Below are 18594 nucleotides of genomic sequence, written 5' to 3' on the forward strand. Positions count from 1 at the left end.
ATTTTTAAAGGGAAATTGCAGTACCTAGTACAATGGAAGGGATACCCGTTGTCTGAAGCCACCTGGGTGAAATCCAGTGAGGTGAAAGCTGACAGGCTCGTCAAAAGGTTTCATGCGAAATACCCCAACAAACCGAAAACTAGTCATTAACATATGCTTTTGTTTACATTACAGGATCTGTCCTTTTTGTAAGGGGGGCTGGATGTCAATGCTGTTAATATAGGATATTATTGCTTTGACAAAATATACAGAACTGTCTGGTATTTTTAGAGTTAATTCAGATGACAGAGAAAGGGAGGAGATTTATAAGGAAAGCCCAGGAAAAGGAACGGAAGTGAATCTTTGCCCTCCGGGCTAATTGGAAGATGTGACTTATGACTGCAAAATAAGGGAGGGGTTTAGCAAGAAAGATTAGACGCAAGCAAGAGAAAATCAGATTCTGGCATACACCCATGATGTGCCGTCAATCTGTTACACTGATAATAAAGGATTTTAGGATAAAACAATGACTGGAAGTTCTTTGAAGTGTTTCATTAGTCAGAACCATGACAACTACAATATTAGGTTGGGATTTTGAACATAAATCATGAACTATATTAAAATGTAGGAAAAATGTGCTATCTTTTTCATGCAAAAATGGTAGAAGTTTAGCCCTCAATCTATTGCTTAATTCTAATGCTTCAAAGAGAATCTTAGATGCTACATTTAAACATAAATATAAAGTATTTGTAAAATGGCCTTTTAAGCAAGTTATTTGGGGAAGGTTTCTCCAAAATATACAAAATAACTCAAGGAATTTTGCACCATTTCTTATTTATTTATTTATTTATTTATTTATTTTTAAAATCAGATTATTGGAAATATGAAAAATAAAGAAGCATCCATGGTAGTGGCCTGCAATTGACTTCACAGTTTTTTTACGAAATCCAACCAAAAGCATGGGCGCTCTCATGAAAAAGTAAAAAGCTCAGTTCAGAATAATAGTAGGCTATCATCATACTAAGGGTTTGGGTTTTAAAAAAGGGCATTCAGCTGGATAGCCACATTTGAAATGAAAGTTTGAGGTGAGAGTTTTTACTTCAGCACTAATTTAAGCTCACATAATTTTTCAATATAAGCATACTTTGGCTATTCAATCCAACTTTAGTTTACACTTTTACTCTGGTCAGGTAGACCAATAAATGAAACAGAATAATCAGACTGGAGGGAACTGGTAGTTCATGTTCATTTTTTTACCCAAAGATTGAATAAACTTATTAAAGCTTCTTTTGCTTCCTTTCGTCTTTTTCTCTGTCCTGAAACCGCAAAACCCCAATCAAGAAAAGTAAATAAAGCAGAAAGCATGCTTAGGAATAGTTCCTGCTATATATATCAAGTGAATGATGATCAACATCTTACGTATAAATATATCATTTCTTCAAAGAAGCAGTACAAGTACATATTTTCTCAAAAATATTATTTAATCACTAGCTTCTGTTTTGGTTTTAAAAAAACAACTTCTAAGTACAGATGATTGGATTTGCTTGCCTTCATTGGACACATATTGCATTGGTAACACAAACACTTTTCCACCTGCATATCCAGATGCTTCTTTAAAGCATTTTTTTTTTTAAAAAAACAACAACCAGTGGACATAACTATTCCTAAATTACAGGTACAAAAGCCTTAGCTTGAAAAATGCTATATAAGATTGGACCAGTTAGGTGTAATGATTAAGGTATCAGACTAGAAACTGAGAGTTCTAGTCCCATCTTAGGCACAAATCCAGCTGAGTGACCTTGGGCCAATCACTCTCCTTCAGCCCCAGGAAGGAGGGAATAGCAAACTACTTTCAAAGAAAACTGTGGGATTAGTTGCCAGAAATCAACATTGATGTGAAGGCATTAAAAAAGGATGGTGGTGGTGGTTCAGCTTAGAACTTGGACAGGAATCTGTCACAACATTCCCACGATTATAGGTTAGAGGGGTATGTTTAAAAACTTTGTAATAGCAAACCACTTCTAAATTGTTGGTAATAAAATTCCAGTGAAGTCTTCATGTGATCATCAGGAGTTGAACTTAATTTTAAGGTAGGTAGACCTTAGGTTTTACAGGTTCAGGATATTTCTGAAACATGAATTTGAAGATTATCTCTAGATAAGATGAAAATACAGAATTAAAGCAGGAGATGCATTTGGTCACTCCCCTACTAACCTCCACATGAGCTCTAAAACACAACTCTTCCCTTAGATTGTAAGAGAAGTGTTGTGAGAGCCTGCTTTTTTGTGTGTGGGGTGTCCCTTGCATTGACTGTGCTTTTTTAATTTTATGATTTTATTTTTCCTGAAGCTACCCACAGTCATTTTTGGAGCTGGGGGTAAGCATTTTAAGTTGATATAGATTAGAAGAAAAAAATCCAAAGCAAGGATGTAACCATTTTATAAAGGTTCAGCGGATGAAAAGTGCATTTGCATTTCTTAGCTTTTCAGTTTTGTTTCATTTTATTCATTAATAATTTTTAAATTTTGTTTTCTTCTTTATATGATGGAGAAAGGATTTGATTAGTTGCTTTTATATAGAGAGACATGCTAAGGTATCTGAATTTGGTTTCTTAGAAGTTTCTCAGGAATATTCATTAAATAAGTAAATGATCATGAATAAACTTCCTTGGACAGCAGATTTTCATTTATTACATGAGAGATGCATTCCTAGTTTGTGTAAATTGATGGTGTCACCCATGACCCTAAAATACATTTCTTTGAATCTCATCTGCCACACAATAGTCTCCAGAACCATTTGAAAACAAAGGATACATGGCAGATATGGTGAGGTTTCTTGGTAAATGAACTGCTATGGAAAAGTACACCTGATTGCCTAATGTTTGCAAGGCCTTGCTTTAAGAGTCTGGGCTGAGCATCTCTCTAAATGCAAGAGGGATGAAAACCACAATATTTGACCTACATACTTTCCCATGAAGGAAAGAATTGTTGTCATCAGTATGAGACTTGCCATTTGTTATAGAAATGAAAATGTCTTCTTTACAGAAGACTGAACACACTTGGCCATTAGACTGCATTGTTATTTCAGATCTCATTCCAAAAGAGTTATGGGATGGCTTGCTTTAATGATGATCAGCCCACTGATCAGCAACTCTTTTACTACTGCAATATAACCAATAGATTTCTCCCACAAAGTTTTGTCAACTTACTATCAAAGAGATTTAAATGTCACACTGGCCAGTGTGCTTTAATAGGATTGTGTTTATGAGGTGAGAAATACTATAGGAATAAACCAAACTTCTTCATTCTTCTTAGGAGATGTTTGCATACCAGCTCATGCATAGCTTATTTGGATTCTTGTGACTGTGACATAATTGACCGTATTTCTTGCCAGTGCTTGTTTTCTGCCTTGGTTTCCCTTTAGTCTTGTGAGACAATCACCCCTGATTCGTAATACCTCTTCCTCTGAGAAGCACATCAGAAATAATTATCCTTCTCTTTTTTCTTCTGCTGAAATCCACAGCATTTTTGAAACTAGAAAGGATTTTATAAACACACAAATATCTCAGTTATTGTAAACATTTTCCAACTGTTCTATGTGTCTAAGAAATGTTTGGGCCACTGCCTTCCATTCTGTCTGAACTTCACAGACATTGGGTTGAATCCAGAGAAAATTCAGTAGACTTAAATCCCTTGAAAATCAAGAAGACTTACTGTGGGGTAGGAGATTCTGGACCATATTTTGGATCTTTTCTTCATATGATTGTCTTTAACCTTCTTTTACTCTTCAAATTTCTTATTTTCAGGATTGGCCAATTTCAAGAAAGCCAATGATTAGGGAAAGCTAAAGATTGGTTCAAATTCACTTGGTGCGCTCCATTTTCAAAGGAGGATTTGGATCTGGATCTCACCAATCTTGGAGTTTAGCTACTACTGGATCAACAGTTCACAACAGTATTCTACAAAGTAGGTGGAGCCTAAGCAATAAATAAATAAGCTTACATTCATTTAAATCTGCTTTTAATTAAATTAATGACTGTTAATATGATTCCCCTTGTATGTTTCCTGCTTCTGCAAAATGTTGGCCTCTTACTTCAATTTTACCATCTTGTTGAGATATTGTTTTTCATAAATAACACAAGGGTCTTTTCTTATTTCCTTCAAATACTGATCATGCTAGAGGAAAATCAGATTTCCTAAAGCACTTGAGAATGCTTAGGAAATTCTTTATGGAAACCTGATAACTTTTCATCAATTTATCTCTCCAAAAGATTAATAGCATCATCTACATTAATTGGAAAAGGTGACGATACTGTTGCATTTGTATGAGGGCCTTTAATGAGTTTTCAAGGCAGTCAAACAAAGCCTAATTCTTTGGATTAGTTCTGTCAAACAATAAAATGATTTGACATTGGATAATTAAAAACATGTGTAAATGCAGAATATTGAACAGCAAGTCTATTCCATGCTGGTAATGCAAAAAATATTTTTATTTTTGTGTTTCTTTGATCCTTTCCACAGTATATAACATTTTTGGAGGAACAGGGAACAGCTTTTCTTTCCTAGGGGAATTTGCATGCTTTGAAAACGGAAGGAAGAGAGGAAGCCCTGCAAAAAATGGCTCTTTCTACCACCCCTTTTTGGATGATGCATAATTCAAAATCATTTCTAAAGGAAACCTGGTAATTACACAGATCTGTCCCTTCATTGTAGATTTATGTCAGACACCAAAACTTCTGAATGTAAGTAACTGAGTTGTACTTTTACTTTTACTTTTGGACGCATTTGATAGGAAATGTCATAAAGGTGCAGCCTACTCCAAGTATTTATGTGTACAAATAGAGCTCTATTTATGGGCCTGTAGTAGAGAATGGAAGTTTGTTTTTTTTCAAGCAATCTTAGTATTTAAGGCATATTGCCTTTGATTCAGGAGGTAATAAACTGCCATCAGTATTAATACTGTCAATAACTTGATCATCATCAACCTGAGGATTTTTTTTACATGTTTCTGTTTCATGGCATTTCCAACACATTACTATGTGATTTACCTTGGAGATTATTGACAGAGTTGTGTACTACCTGTAAAACAGTTTCACTAATTTCCTTTTAGACCATAGCTTAAAGCAGGGCTCCCGAACTCCCAGGCCACAGGCCACTACCAGGCCACAGCCAATTAGGAACTGGGCCGTGGAAGCGGCAGATGAGCACATGCATGCAGCTTCACTTGCACGAGTGGGTGGGTGAGTGCCCGGGCAGCTCCGTTTGTGCAAGTAGCAGATGCACGGGTCTTCCACTTGCACAAATGGAGCTGCGTGTTTGCGCTCACATGGAACCATCCCCTCTCCTGCCCCCGCTGGTCTCCAAAGCTGGAAAGGTTGGCTTAAAGTAAATTTTATGGATTTGATGCATAATACTTCCCACTGTTTCTTTTAAAATTGCATCCAGTTTATCATCCAGTTTTTGATTTTTTCTGTTCCTTTGTTATATTTAAGTATGAGTTTGAACAATATATCCATTCCAGTATATGATATTGATGTTATATAAGTGTTTCAAATGCTGTTATTTTTCTTAATATCCTCCCTTGTTCTTTCTGTGCAATTTCTAATCCTGATACTGATCCCTGGGGAAATCTCACTTTGAACACCTTTCTAATGTGTCTCCCTTCCTTAATGCAATGATAATTACATTAACAAAATCAAATTCTATCAGCAATGGAAACATGTTTCACAATATCAGCAACAGCAGTATGCTTTATGATATGTCTTGCTTTTATACACCCATTGATCATATTGTTCCATTTAACTTTAACTATGGTAGAAAAGCTGACTGATAATCAAAACAATTCCACTTTCTTATACCTTCCAGCCATGGAAATGAATAATAGAAGTATCAGTTTTCCCTCCTTCCTTCCTTCCTTCCTTCCTTCCTTCCTTCCTTCCTTCCTTCCTTCCTTCCTTCCTTCCTTCCTTCCTTCCTTCCTTCCTCTGTATATTGTTGCTTTAATAAAACAGTCAACCTTTTCCCCAGAACAGATGCTAGTTTAATTGGCCTATAATTCTCTTTATCATTCCTTGATCCCTTTTCAAAATTAAGGTTGGCTATTTTCCTGTCCTTGGGAGCAGATGCAGATATGTAGTTGCATATTTTTGTGAAAGGATCATATTTAAATTCTTCAAGAACTCTTACATGGATTCCCTCTGGACACAGGGATGTAATTATTTTTAGTTTGTCAGTTTTGCTGATAACTTCATCTCCACTCACTTTCATTTGTCCCAATTTATCAGATCTTACATGCAAAACATATATTTACAGCTTCCCAATGGTAATTTCCATTTCACCAGGTTTCTGTAAAATATATTTCTATATTTTTTTCTAACATGAAGCAGATCATGTTTTCAACTCAAAAACATCAGGCATTTCCTAAAGCATCAATATAAAAAGTCACTATTTCATTTTCTGTTCCATGCATCTTTATTTGTGTGGCCTTGCACTTTCTTGAGTGACTGTAATAATTTCCTAGATCTAATGGAATGACTGGTACCCAAAGGTCCAAAAGATTATTATACAAACTTTAAATGTTTCCTTTATTGGTGAAGTGATCATCTCATTAATAGATCAAAGGAAGAAAATAAAAAACCTCATTTGTTCTAATGTACAGAGTAATATTCTACATATTTCATTCTAAGTAGAAAACAATTCAGTTGGTCAGATGTTTATAACCTCATCAAGGATTCATTGTTTGGTTTTAGAAATCTGCAAAGACCCTGACAATTAATTTTCTCCCTCTGAAGAATTATGAGAAAAATCATCCCCCTCATCTAGGCTGATGTTTTCCAAAAGGGATGGTCCAGGGTCAGTTTAAAAGCTATTCTACCACATTTTTATTACTACAGGCAAGTAATCATCTGTCCTTCAACACAATCCCTCCCTGCCTCTCAGGTAACCTAAAGCCTGACAAATACAAACCTGTCCTCCTGGTATCTTCAGTACTTTGAAACTACTCAGCTCTGTCTAATTAGTCCTGTACATCTTGCTCCAAAAGCTATTTTGATTGTTTAGATTTTAATATTGTGCTGCATATCTAAATTTGACTTCTAAAACCATTTACCTAAATTTCTTCATATCATTAGTGCTAATATACATCATGACCAATGAATTCTTTTCAACCCTATCTACTAAACTGTTTACACAACACATGGTGTCTGCAATTTTTGTTCTGTAGATATGTTATTGGTGCAAGAACAACTGTCACACACACACATCTATCTTTGCCCCTAAAAATAATACCTCTTACTATAAGAAATATATTATTAGATGCATTATTAGTAGAAGAGGCTACGTAATTGTCCTTCACTCTTCCCTGGAGTGAAATATAACATCACAGTTATGATCATCAGACATTTAATAATTTTTAATAAATGTGTCATAGCATTAAATAATGTGTCCAATATTTCTTGTGTTACTGAAATAGGAAGATAATTTCCACCACTTATTAGAGTTATAAGACTATTAGATGAAATGCTTATTTATTTTGGTGGAAAATATAATGTCTATTTGTTCCATTCCATAATCCTGAAAGGTCCTCACAGATAGTTTTATTTGATACAGAGCTGGTAGATTTTGGGAAGGCTATCAGCTAAAAATGTTTTTGAATTTTAAAAAAATCCAATTCCAATTTGTTTTATATTCTTTTGGATATAAATATAGAAGATCATCACTCTTATGAAGTTCATAAGAAGCTCAAACATTTATACAGTCATAGTATATCTGGAACTATAGTAAGGTGAAAATCATAAGTTCTAAAGCAGAAGGAATTTTTTTCAGGAATTTTTCTATTTAGCTAGAGATCTTTAATTGATCTGTTCCAGTAAATATATTGGAATCTTTTACAATTTGTTATTGATAATACCTGTCATATAAAGCTAATATCAGAAATACATTGATAACATTAATGCCCATCATGTATTCTATTACACCCACTTATATTGTCTTTTCCTCAGGCCCACTTCTAAACCCAGCAGAGAACAGGAGGTGCAGAACAGATATTTGTTCTTTAGTAGGCAATTGAGAAATGTATACATGTGAGAAGAAAGGCTATAATTGGGATTAGTTATGTTTGTCAATTTAGAGGAAAATGTATGACAAAGTGATTAGACTTGAAGTATAGAATATTTTTTATACTGTGTGTGTGTGTGCGTTTGTGCATATTTGTATGTATTTGTATATATTGTACAAATCAAAGATAAGTAGCTGAAAGGAAAAAAAGTGTTATATAAGGGAGGAAAGCATGTGTAAGAATAGGTGGAATGCATTGGGCAGTGAGTAAGATAAGGTCTAAATGTACAAGGTTTGTTTATAACAAGAGCAGCAGCAACAACAAAGATGAAGTGAATAATTACAGGCAGGGCATATATACAAGGGAGATACAAAGAAGTCACTAAATTTGTGTGATTTTTTTTACATGTATGATTAAATCCCAATCCCTTTTTTACATGTATCACATATTTCACATTAATGTAAAAAAAGATGAACTTTAGTCATGTGATGGTGGCTGTCATTTTGCTTTTTGGTCACCTTTTATTGCTGGCACTATAAGCAAATTAACATACATGGCAAAACTTATGTACATGTTGGTAAGATGTTTATTGAATTTGGGAAAGTGGAGACAATTTAGAAAATGTAAATAATTAAAGAAAATAATGGATTGTATATGATCAATTGCTAATGATAAAAGTAAACTTCTACCCATTTTGTAATATTGAAATGAGAGTTAATATTTAAAGAGAAATATAAAAGCAAATAAAAAGCAATAGGAGATACCAAAAGTGCAGATACCAACACATAATATAGCATCAACAGTTAACAGGGGCTGGATGAATGTAGGTTAAAAGCCAAAGCAAATAGTATGAAGGAAGAAATGGTTTGATCATATAGACAGAATGAATGAGGATCCCATTGCAAAAGTAATAGAAGAAAAAAGAGGAAAGACCAAGAAATTATAGTTGAATGGAATCACTAAGATCTTTTAAAAAGAAAGAGGAGAGAAATGTAAACAATAGAAGGGAGAGTATGAAATAGTATGAAGATGTGATAGAAGTGAGGAGAGTTTCTATTTTAAAACAGAAATGTATGGAAAGGTGTAGTAAGCAATATGATGTAAACTAGAACTATCTGTTTTTCCTTTTTTTCCTCATGTCATGCCTTTACTGTCCTTTGCGTACTATTTGTTATTTTTTTTCTGTACTTTATATAAGTTTCTTCTATTATGAGTACCACAATGAGCAGATAATAAGATTTTCCTCTCCCCCTCCCTCAAAATCTCAATTTAGCAGAGAAATTTCTATAATACTTTAACACACCAGTCCAGGGAAGGTACTTTTCAGTATAAAAGCAGAATGTTATGCTCATTTCCTTTAATGAGTAGTAACTGGGTGCAATTCTGAAGCTTAGAAAATTCAGAAGCGCCAAAGATGAAAATTGGACCATAGACTTTGGTTTAAAAAATGCTGTTGGTTGGATTATTCAATAATTTTATAACAACCTGTTTTATTTTGTTGCTTAGAAAAGTATTTTCCTTATAGCTACTACATATAATTTATAGAGATATGTTATTATAGAATCCCATTTTTTTAAGGAAAGTAGATTTAGAGAAGCAGTGGATGGCACTGTTGGATTATAATTATAATGCAACAAAGAACACAAATCTTAGAAGAAAATATGTTACTCTGTCACTATTTCTGGACACATTATAAAAGCAGTCCTTGAAAGTAGACTCAAATGTGATATTTCTGCAAGAAATGATACTACTAGAAAGTGATTATTTCAGCTTTATTCAAATCACTGTTGTGCAATTCACAATATGATGTTATGCTGTATTGGATAAAATTGTATATGAAAATTTCAAAGTACATAAAGCATTTGAGTTATTTTTCATAGAATTGTTATCATCTTCAATTCCATTTTCTTTTGCATTTCCTAGAATTTGAGAAGTAATCAACAATTTGTATTGTTGACCACATTTCAAATGAAGCAAACAGGGGAATTTTGTTATTCACACAAAGCCTTCTTTTTTCCAGAAAAGTTTAAATAGGGCTACCTGTTCTGCAAAAATTTAGATAACTACTAGGTGGTAGCATTTCGTGAGGATTTTGCAACCATTCGCATTATTAGCCAATAGGCTCAATGACTTGGCTTAAGCAATTTTTTTATACAATTAGTCCTGAGAAATGAGGAAAAATGAGGAAATACAAGGATATGGCCAATGTTCAATGTTGAAGGAGGAAGATAGAAACCAGCAATCCAAATATGCTCCTTTCATATGCAATTTGTATGTGTCAGCAACATACATCTGCTGTTGTTTTGTTCTTTATAACTTTGTGCTATTTTTATTCATCTGTTTACTGTTAAATACCCCAGAAGAAATAATATTAAAGGGTGGCTTGTCTTACTCATACATACAGCAATACCAAAGTAGTTTGTCATTCCTTTCTTCAAAGATAGCATTTTTTGGTAACTTCCCATACTTTTCAGCCCTAGGATGTTATGGTTGGTCCCCATTCAACCAGGTCTGACCCTGCTTAACTTTTAAATATTAGCCAAATATGTTTAAATGTCATCACCTCCTATAAGCATATGTGCACATATACACATATATAGAAAAGACCCAGTTTGGTGTTATGGTTAAGGCTGCAGGCTAGAAACTGGGAGACCATGAGTTTCACTCCTGCCTTAGTCCTCATGGAATATCCTCTTCCATCAGCTACAACCAAGTCTCTAGCCTCCCCCCCCCTTTGAATCACCAATAAGCTATGACGTAGTAGTGTCTATTTTCTATTTTATTTTAATAAAACACATATACATTTAATTTATTCTTATTTTTCTGTATTTGGCACAACGTTTTAACAGTTACAGTGATAGATAATGAATTATATTGTATTTTGAAATTCCATTCCTGGTCAGCAATAATCTGCCACCTTTTCTGGCTTTTGAAATTTACAAAAGGCTAACTGCTTGCTTCAAATAAAAATGTTGCTTTTTATGATATAGCATCACATTTCTGTTTTCAAGAATCTGAATCCTAAGTATGAGCCATATCTATAAACCAAGATAACAAAATTTTGACTTTCTCACAGCCTGATTTTCATGAAGACGACCTCACTTTTTGTATTTTGTGAATGGAGCTGACGTTTTCCTTGTTTTTTTAACAATCTATTGAGAGATTGCCCATGTACAGCAAAAAGAAAAGTGAAAATGCTAGAAAAAAGTAAGGGAAATAACCACCTTTAAAAAATTAACAACACGAAACAATAAAGATTTCTAATAATTCCCCATGTCTTCTTAAGAACTGTTTACAAAGATGCCTGGCCCACATTTGGAGAACACAAGAAGTGGTAACTGTAGAGTCCCAAGTAAACAATATTTCTTCATGGAATTCTGTCTGTTTGCATACTTTAGAAATGAGTAAAATATCTTAAAATGCACTGGATGAAACCCTAAAAGTGTATTTAATTACATTTAAAAATTATGCTTTTCTGATTTTAAATGTTACTATGTCTTCTTTTGTTCCTGCACATTCTTTAATTTCAGATGTGGTCTATATTACCCTGCAAGTAAATTCAGATGCGAAGCAAGACTATAATGCATTCCAAGTCTCAGTCATTTCCTCATCTTCAGCCTTCTGGTGAAACTGACATAATTTGGAAATAGCTTCAGCAGCTTTCCAGATGATTTCTTTGAGGGAGCAGCAGCAAAGTGATGGACAGTTGATCCAGTGTGAAATAAAGCAAACCCAACTCTGGAGGTATCTTAAGAAGACACTTAAAATAAGCAATGAAAGAAAGAAACTTGTGTCACTGCCAGTTGCTACCTGTATTTGTGTAAGTAAGAACATAATTCATGCTATCCAAGAATACTTCCCCATATGTCCTTGGCAGAAAAGGAAATGAAAGCAGGGGCTTGTTAGGTTAATCTGGCCATAGAGGTTTCCTGCAGCTGGGTCATAACACATAAGTAGCCAGTGACCTTGCTTGAAATACATATAATGTAATAAAGATTTTTTTTAAGACACAGCTTTTGAAGGTGCCCTGGGTTGCTGTACTTGGGAACAGAATCTTTAATTTCCATCAGACGACACATTCAGAAAATTCTGTTTCTTTGGGAATCTGTTGAATAAAGGATTACTTCAAGTTATTTTCTAGATCTTCATAAAGAATTTTATAAATAAGGACAAGAAGGAAGGATTAGTGTTGCTTCACTGAAATTTAATTGATGGGAAGACATTTTTATTGTATAAGAGCAACCATTTCTTGGGTAATACAATATAAAATTGAAGTCCTATCCTCCTACCCCTTTCTAATCTTGAAAATTTTATAACTGTTCTGTTGCATTCTTGGAACTTTTTTCCCCATTATAAGCTTATATGTATTTTCCAGGATGCATTTGTCCTCCTTTCCCATATATTGTATATGTAGTAGAGAGATCTGCAATATCCATGTCTCACAATGTTGTTAGTAATGACCATATTATGTAGTTCTTTTGACCTGCTACTTGTTTACAAAAACACATTGTGTGTGCTTCTGTTTACTATACATCCTCCTTTTTTTAATCTTAACCATGACTGAGCCAAGCTTCTTCCCAGATGAAGAAACAAGACAAAACCATCTCCCTCACTTGTATTTCAGTCTGCAGCATAAACAGGCTTGTGCACTAGATAATTAGACAGAAACCAAATGTTGATCAATTTATTTGTTCCTGTAAATATATATGAATGAGTTTCCAATCTAATATTTAGAGAATCTCTGAACTTTCAAGTTCAATTCAACTTTTGATTTTATGGACCTACCTATATAGTTTTATCCACAGTGTTATGGAAATGATTTGCCATCATCTGTTTCAGGGAGTTTAAAAAAATGTCTCAATCTAGTTTACAGCTCTGGGATTTCATAGAGTCCTCAAACCCAAGTATCAATTAGGCTTTCTGTGAAATTTCATTGACTTTGATAGATTATGTGTGATGCTCTTTACCCCTCCTTCTTGTATATAAGTCCTCTATGTGAGAAAGAAGACAGATATAATAACTAATAGCTTTACTATTCTTAATATACTTTATATTTGGAAGAAGCTCCTTGATATTTTAGAATGATAATTTTCCAGATTTCTAAAATTTGGGGGAGAACTAGTATTTACATGATCAAAACAAAACAGCCTGATATCAGATCTGGCCATTACCAAAACAAGGCAAAATGCAAGTCCCTCCTGACCAAGAGAGAATAATTTCTAGTAATTTCAAGTAACCAGGAGAAAGAAACACAAGAATTTGAAATTGTGAGTGGCCTAGAGTCACTGATTGTACTATAAATAGAACTCACTTTTATAGGCTAGCTTCTTAACTTTTTTCACCATAAATCAGATTTCCTTGTTTTCTATTTATTTGCTTGCTAGTGAGAAGCCTGACATTATCTAGAGGTTCTATACATGTACCTTGGTTCTAGAATAAAATAGATTAGAGCTGGAAGGGACCTTGGAGGTCTTCTAGTCCAGCCCCCTGCTCGAGCAGGAGAACCTATATTGTCTCAAAGAGGTGGATGTCCAGTCTCTTCTTAAAAATCTCCAGTGATGGAGCGCCCATGATTTCTGGGGGTAGGCTGTTCCACTGGTTGATTGTCCTCACTGTCAGGAAGTTTCTCCTTAGTTCCAAGTTGCTTCTCTCTTTGGTCAGTTTCCAACCATTGTTTCTCGTCCTTCCATCTGGTGCTTTAGTGAACAACCTGCCCCCCTCTGCCTTGTGGCAGCCCTTCAGATACTGGAACACTGCTATCATGCCTCCCCTATTTCTTCTTTTCCTTAGACTAGCCAGACCCAAATCCCGTAGCCGTTCTTCGTATGTTTTAGTCTCCAGGCCCCTGATCATCTTAGTTGCTCTTTAAATTTTTTCTAAACTCTCAACATCTTTTTTGTGATATGGTGACCAAAATTGGCTTCAGGATTCTAGGTGTGGTCTTACTAGGGGCTTATAAAGTGGTAATAGTACTTGTTGTAATCTTGATTCTATGCCTCTGTTTATACAACCCAGGATTTTGTTAGCTTTTTTGGTTGCTGCTGCATACTGCTGGCTCATAGTCAAGTGATCATCCACTACGACTCCAGGTCCCTCTCACAGTTACTGTTTTTGAGCCAGGTCTCACCCAATCTGTATTTGTGCCTTTGGTTTTTCCTGCCTAAATGTAAGACTTTGCTTTTCTCCACATTGAAACTCATTTTGTTGGATAGGGCCCATTGTTCAAGTTGGTCAAGATCTTTTTGGATCCTGTGTTTCTCTTCTGGGGTGTTGGCTAGTCCTGCTAGTTTGGTGTTATCTGTGAATTTGATGAGTTACCCTTCTATTATTTCATCTACATCATTGATGAAGATATTGAAGAGTACTGGGCCTAAGACAGAACCTTGTGGTACCCCATTGCTTACTTCTCTCCATGTGGATGTAGTACCATTGAGGACAACTTGATGAGTACAGTTTGTTAGCCAGTTACAGATCCATCTGGTAGTGATGTTGTCTATTCCACTTTTTCTTAGTTTACCAAGGAGTAGGTTGTGGTCTACCTTGTCAAATGCCTTACTGAAGTCCAAGTATACTATGTCCACTGAGTTTCGCTGGTCTACTAGTTTAGTCACTTTATCGAAGAATGAGATGAGAGTGATTTGGCATGATCTATTTTTGATAAACCCATGGTGGCTTCTAGTTATGACTTGGTTTGCTTCTAGTTGTTCGCAGATCTGTTTTTTGATAATCTTTTCTAGGATCTTCCCAGGTAATGATGTTAAACTGATTGGTCTGTAGTTTCCTGGTCTGTTTTTTCCCTTTCTTGAAGATGGGGACCACACCAGCCCTTTTCCAATCCTCAGGTACTTCCTCAGTGCTCCAGGATTTATGGAAGATGTGATGCAGCGGTTCTGAGATAACTTCTGCCAGCTCTTTCAGAACTCTGGGATGTAGCCTGTTGGGTCCCAGTGATTTATATTCATCAAGGTTGGATAGGTGCTCCCTTACCATTTTCTTGCTTATTTTAATTTTTGTTTCTGGTATGTCTTTTGCAGTGGTTTTTTTGGTGTGTTGGGCTGTAGTAGCAGCTGTTTCTCCCTGTTGCCTGTAATTTGCATTGCATTACATTGTATTGTATTGTATTATATTGTATTGTATTGTATTGCATTCACATGTATTGCATTGTGAATTCCCAATTTAAATGTTTAACAACACAAATAAATGCACATAATAACTCATAATAAATAAAATAAAAATAGATTTCAGTGACATTCATTTGTAGACCAATATGGGCTTTTTTATTTACCATTGGAATAGCTTGCCTCCAGAAATTGTGGTGCTCCATATTAGAGGTTTTTAAGAACTGGACAACCATTTCTCTGGAATGGCATACGGTCTCCTGCTTATGCAGGGAGTTGGTCTAAAAGACTTCCAAAGTCCCTTCCAAGTCTGTTAATCTGTGTTCTGTTGAATGGTTGATTTGGGTAGTTCCCTTTGAAAAAATTGTTAAAGACAGAAGACAATGGCTAATATGAAATCATTTTTAGATTTTTTAGATTTTCACTTCACATATTATGGAATATTTGGAATATTACTTAAGCCTGTACATCTATAGATATTTATGAGTGGTAATTTTCATTGAACGAAAGTAGATACTTATAGACATAAAACTGAGCAGCAATATGCAGCTGGTGAAAACTTCTTGTGGTCCTTGTTGTATATATGTATGTTCTTATGATTCCACTGGAGACAACTGGTTTATATTCCCGTATGAACAAAGTGGAAGCTCATTAATGAAAATGTCATCACTGCAAGCATTTGTAATTCTTCCAAAACCACAGAGAGCAACATGTAAAAAATGTAGTGACAAGCTTTTTACATAGTTGAGCCTTTCTCAGAAATATTCCCAGTTGCACTCAGCAGCCATATTAGCAGTGGTTTTTTTTTTTGTCATAGAACGCACCACAACGGTGTTCCAGCACCTTTTTTTGAAAGGAAGAACTGGTTCCTTCTAAGCCACCAGCACAAGTAAAGCTCTGGCTCGGTGAAAGGAAGCTGCCCGGAGAAATTGGGGGCATCAAAGGTCAACCTGGAAACAATTCTACAGCCCTGAAAGCAGACCCTCTTCTCTGCCTTGGTTCACAGGGTTTCCCCCACTGCCACCACCTGTCCTGACCCCCGCGTTGGCCGCCAGGGACCAGGACTGGCTCCTGGAGCAAATCTCGTTGAGGGACCAGGCTCCCAAAGCAGCAGCACAGCCGCTGCCTTGGTTGCTCTGGCTCTAGAGAAAGCCTCTGTATCATCAGAGGCAGAGGAGGACGAGGTGGCAGAAGACATCCCAGCTCCAAACAAGTGCACTCTCAAAAGCTGCGGCAATGGAGTCCATCAGCTGATGCTGCTCATGTGATCTGCACTTCAGAAGCTCTCTAAAGTGGCTCCCCCCACTCTGTAAAGGGCTTTCAACTGTAAAGGGCTTTCAACTCTAGCTTCAACTAGAGGCTTCTGCCAGTCCACCGAAGCTGTGCATGAGTTCTGGCACCTTTTTTTTTTTTTTTTTTTTTTTACAAAAAAAGCACTGCATATTAGTATAATGTCTAATATTCCCATTGTCCTGTAGATTTGTTTCTCATAATTCTTTTGAAATGTGGGAATCCATATTTGCTTTAAAGTTTAGGTAAAGCATACCTAAATACATGAATGCAACCAGACCCACATTGTGTAGACAAGGAATCAGCCCCCTCAGTCTACAATTTTTTTTATCAGGAAATTCTAAATCTTTACTGGAATTAGGAATCCAGTGAAAATGTGCAAATTAATCCATGTGCTGTGTCCTGACATCTTGCATCTTGAGTTATAAAAGAAACAGAATATGTACTGTAAATAATCTTGGGTCTCCCCTGTAGATATAAAAGTGGGTTTATAGAATAAAGTGAGTGTTGTGTCCTGAGCCTGCAAAAGCAGGCTCGGGACGTTGCAAGAGTCCCGGGCATTTGCAAAAGCTGCCCGGGACCAGACTGAGTGGCGCCGGCCTTGCGTGCATGCGCAAGGCGGGAAAAGACCGCCTTGTGATTGGTTGGAATTGCCCGGGGATCAGAAGGTATAAATAGAGGCCTGCGTGCCTCTGCTCGGGTTGTTCGTAGATTGGAAGCAGAGAATAAAGACCTGTTAGAAATGCATCGTCTCAAGCGCCATTATTCTCCGGACTTAACACTGGCGACGAGGGTGGGATTCAGTCTAAACAGCTAGGGAAGCTTGAAGACTCACCCAAAGAAGTCCGGAAGAGGAACGACGGCGTTGAAGTCAGCGTTTATCCTGCCAGTACGAAATCGCTGGAGGGTGCGTGCGGCTGAAGAAAACCTCGATCATGGTGAAAATTGGGCGTTTAGCGGAATTCGATGTCTCTCACCCCGAGAAGTGGGAATCTTACGTTGCAAGAGTCGAGACTTACTTCCGCGTAAACCAGATAAGAGAGGAAGGCTTAAAGGCTGCCACAATGTTGTGCGTTTGTGGGCAAGATGCCTTTGAGATCACTGAGAACCTAATCGCCCCAGCCTCGCTGGAAACGGTGTCATACTCCGATCTGAAGAAAATTTTGAAGGAACACTTCCAGCCAAAGCAATCTGTCATTGCTTGGAGACACACATTTGAACTGAGAGATCAGCGAGCTGGGGAGTCAGCAAAAGAATACATTGCAGCTTTGAGAAGAGCAGCTAAACCGTGTGATTTCAAGACTTAGAGGAAAGACTGCGTGATCGTTTTGTGTGCGGACTGAGGAACAGAGACTTACAGCAGAAGCTGTTCGCCAAGGAAGATGTCTCTTTCCAAGATGCTCTGTGAGAGGTTTCAGCAGAAGAAGCTGCAGGTGGGGCGGTCAAGAACATGCGGCCTAATCAAAGCGCTCCAGAGACCGCCACCATCCACAAGGAAGATGTGTGAGAGAATTCGGAAGAAGATCCTGAAGAAGAGGTGGACAAGCTTTACCAAGCAGCTGGGAGGAGGTCCAAAGATCGTCAGGACAAGGGCCCAGCTGAGATTCGTTGCCTCGGATGCGGTGGTCGCCACAAGCGAGCGGAATGTCGGTTCCATTCCGCCATTTGCCGAGCGTGCGGAAAGAAAGGCCACATCGCTGCGGTCTGCCTGGGTCGACAGAAGGTACAACCGAAGGAAGAATTGAATCTGAAAGGTACCAGGGTGCCCAGTCAAAACAGGGTGGGGTTCTGTGCAACACGCCGGAACATTTTAAGAATAGGCACACACAAACCCCTTAAAAAGAAATTATCTCTCAAAGTGAAATTGCAGGGAGTTCCATTGTCGATGGAACTTGATACGGGGTCTGCCCTATCCATAATTTCCCTCAACACATTTCACAAAATCTGCAGCAACAGTGGCCAGCGAGTTTCGTTAAGGCCTTCTAATGTAATCCTTACGGATTTTCAAAATTCTCAAGTGTGCGTTAAGGGGGAGGCCACCCTTAAGGTACAGTATAAGAATTTTGCAGGCCCCCTAGACGTGTTGGTTGTAGGGGGTGAGCGAACGAGTCTCATTGGACTCGACTGGTTTGAGGCCTTGGGAATCCAAGTA

The sequence above is a fragment of the Protobothrops mucrosquamatus genome, unplaced genomic scaffold (genome assembly GCF_001527695.2).
Source record: "Protobothrops mucrosquamatus isolate PMUCROS unplaced genomic scaffold, P.Mucros_1.0 scaffold131, whole genome shotgun sequence".
Taxonomy (NCBI): domain Eukaryota; kingdom Metazoa; phylum Chordata; class Lepidosauria; order Squamata; family Viperidae; genus Protobothrops; species Protobothrops mucrosquamatus.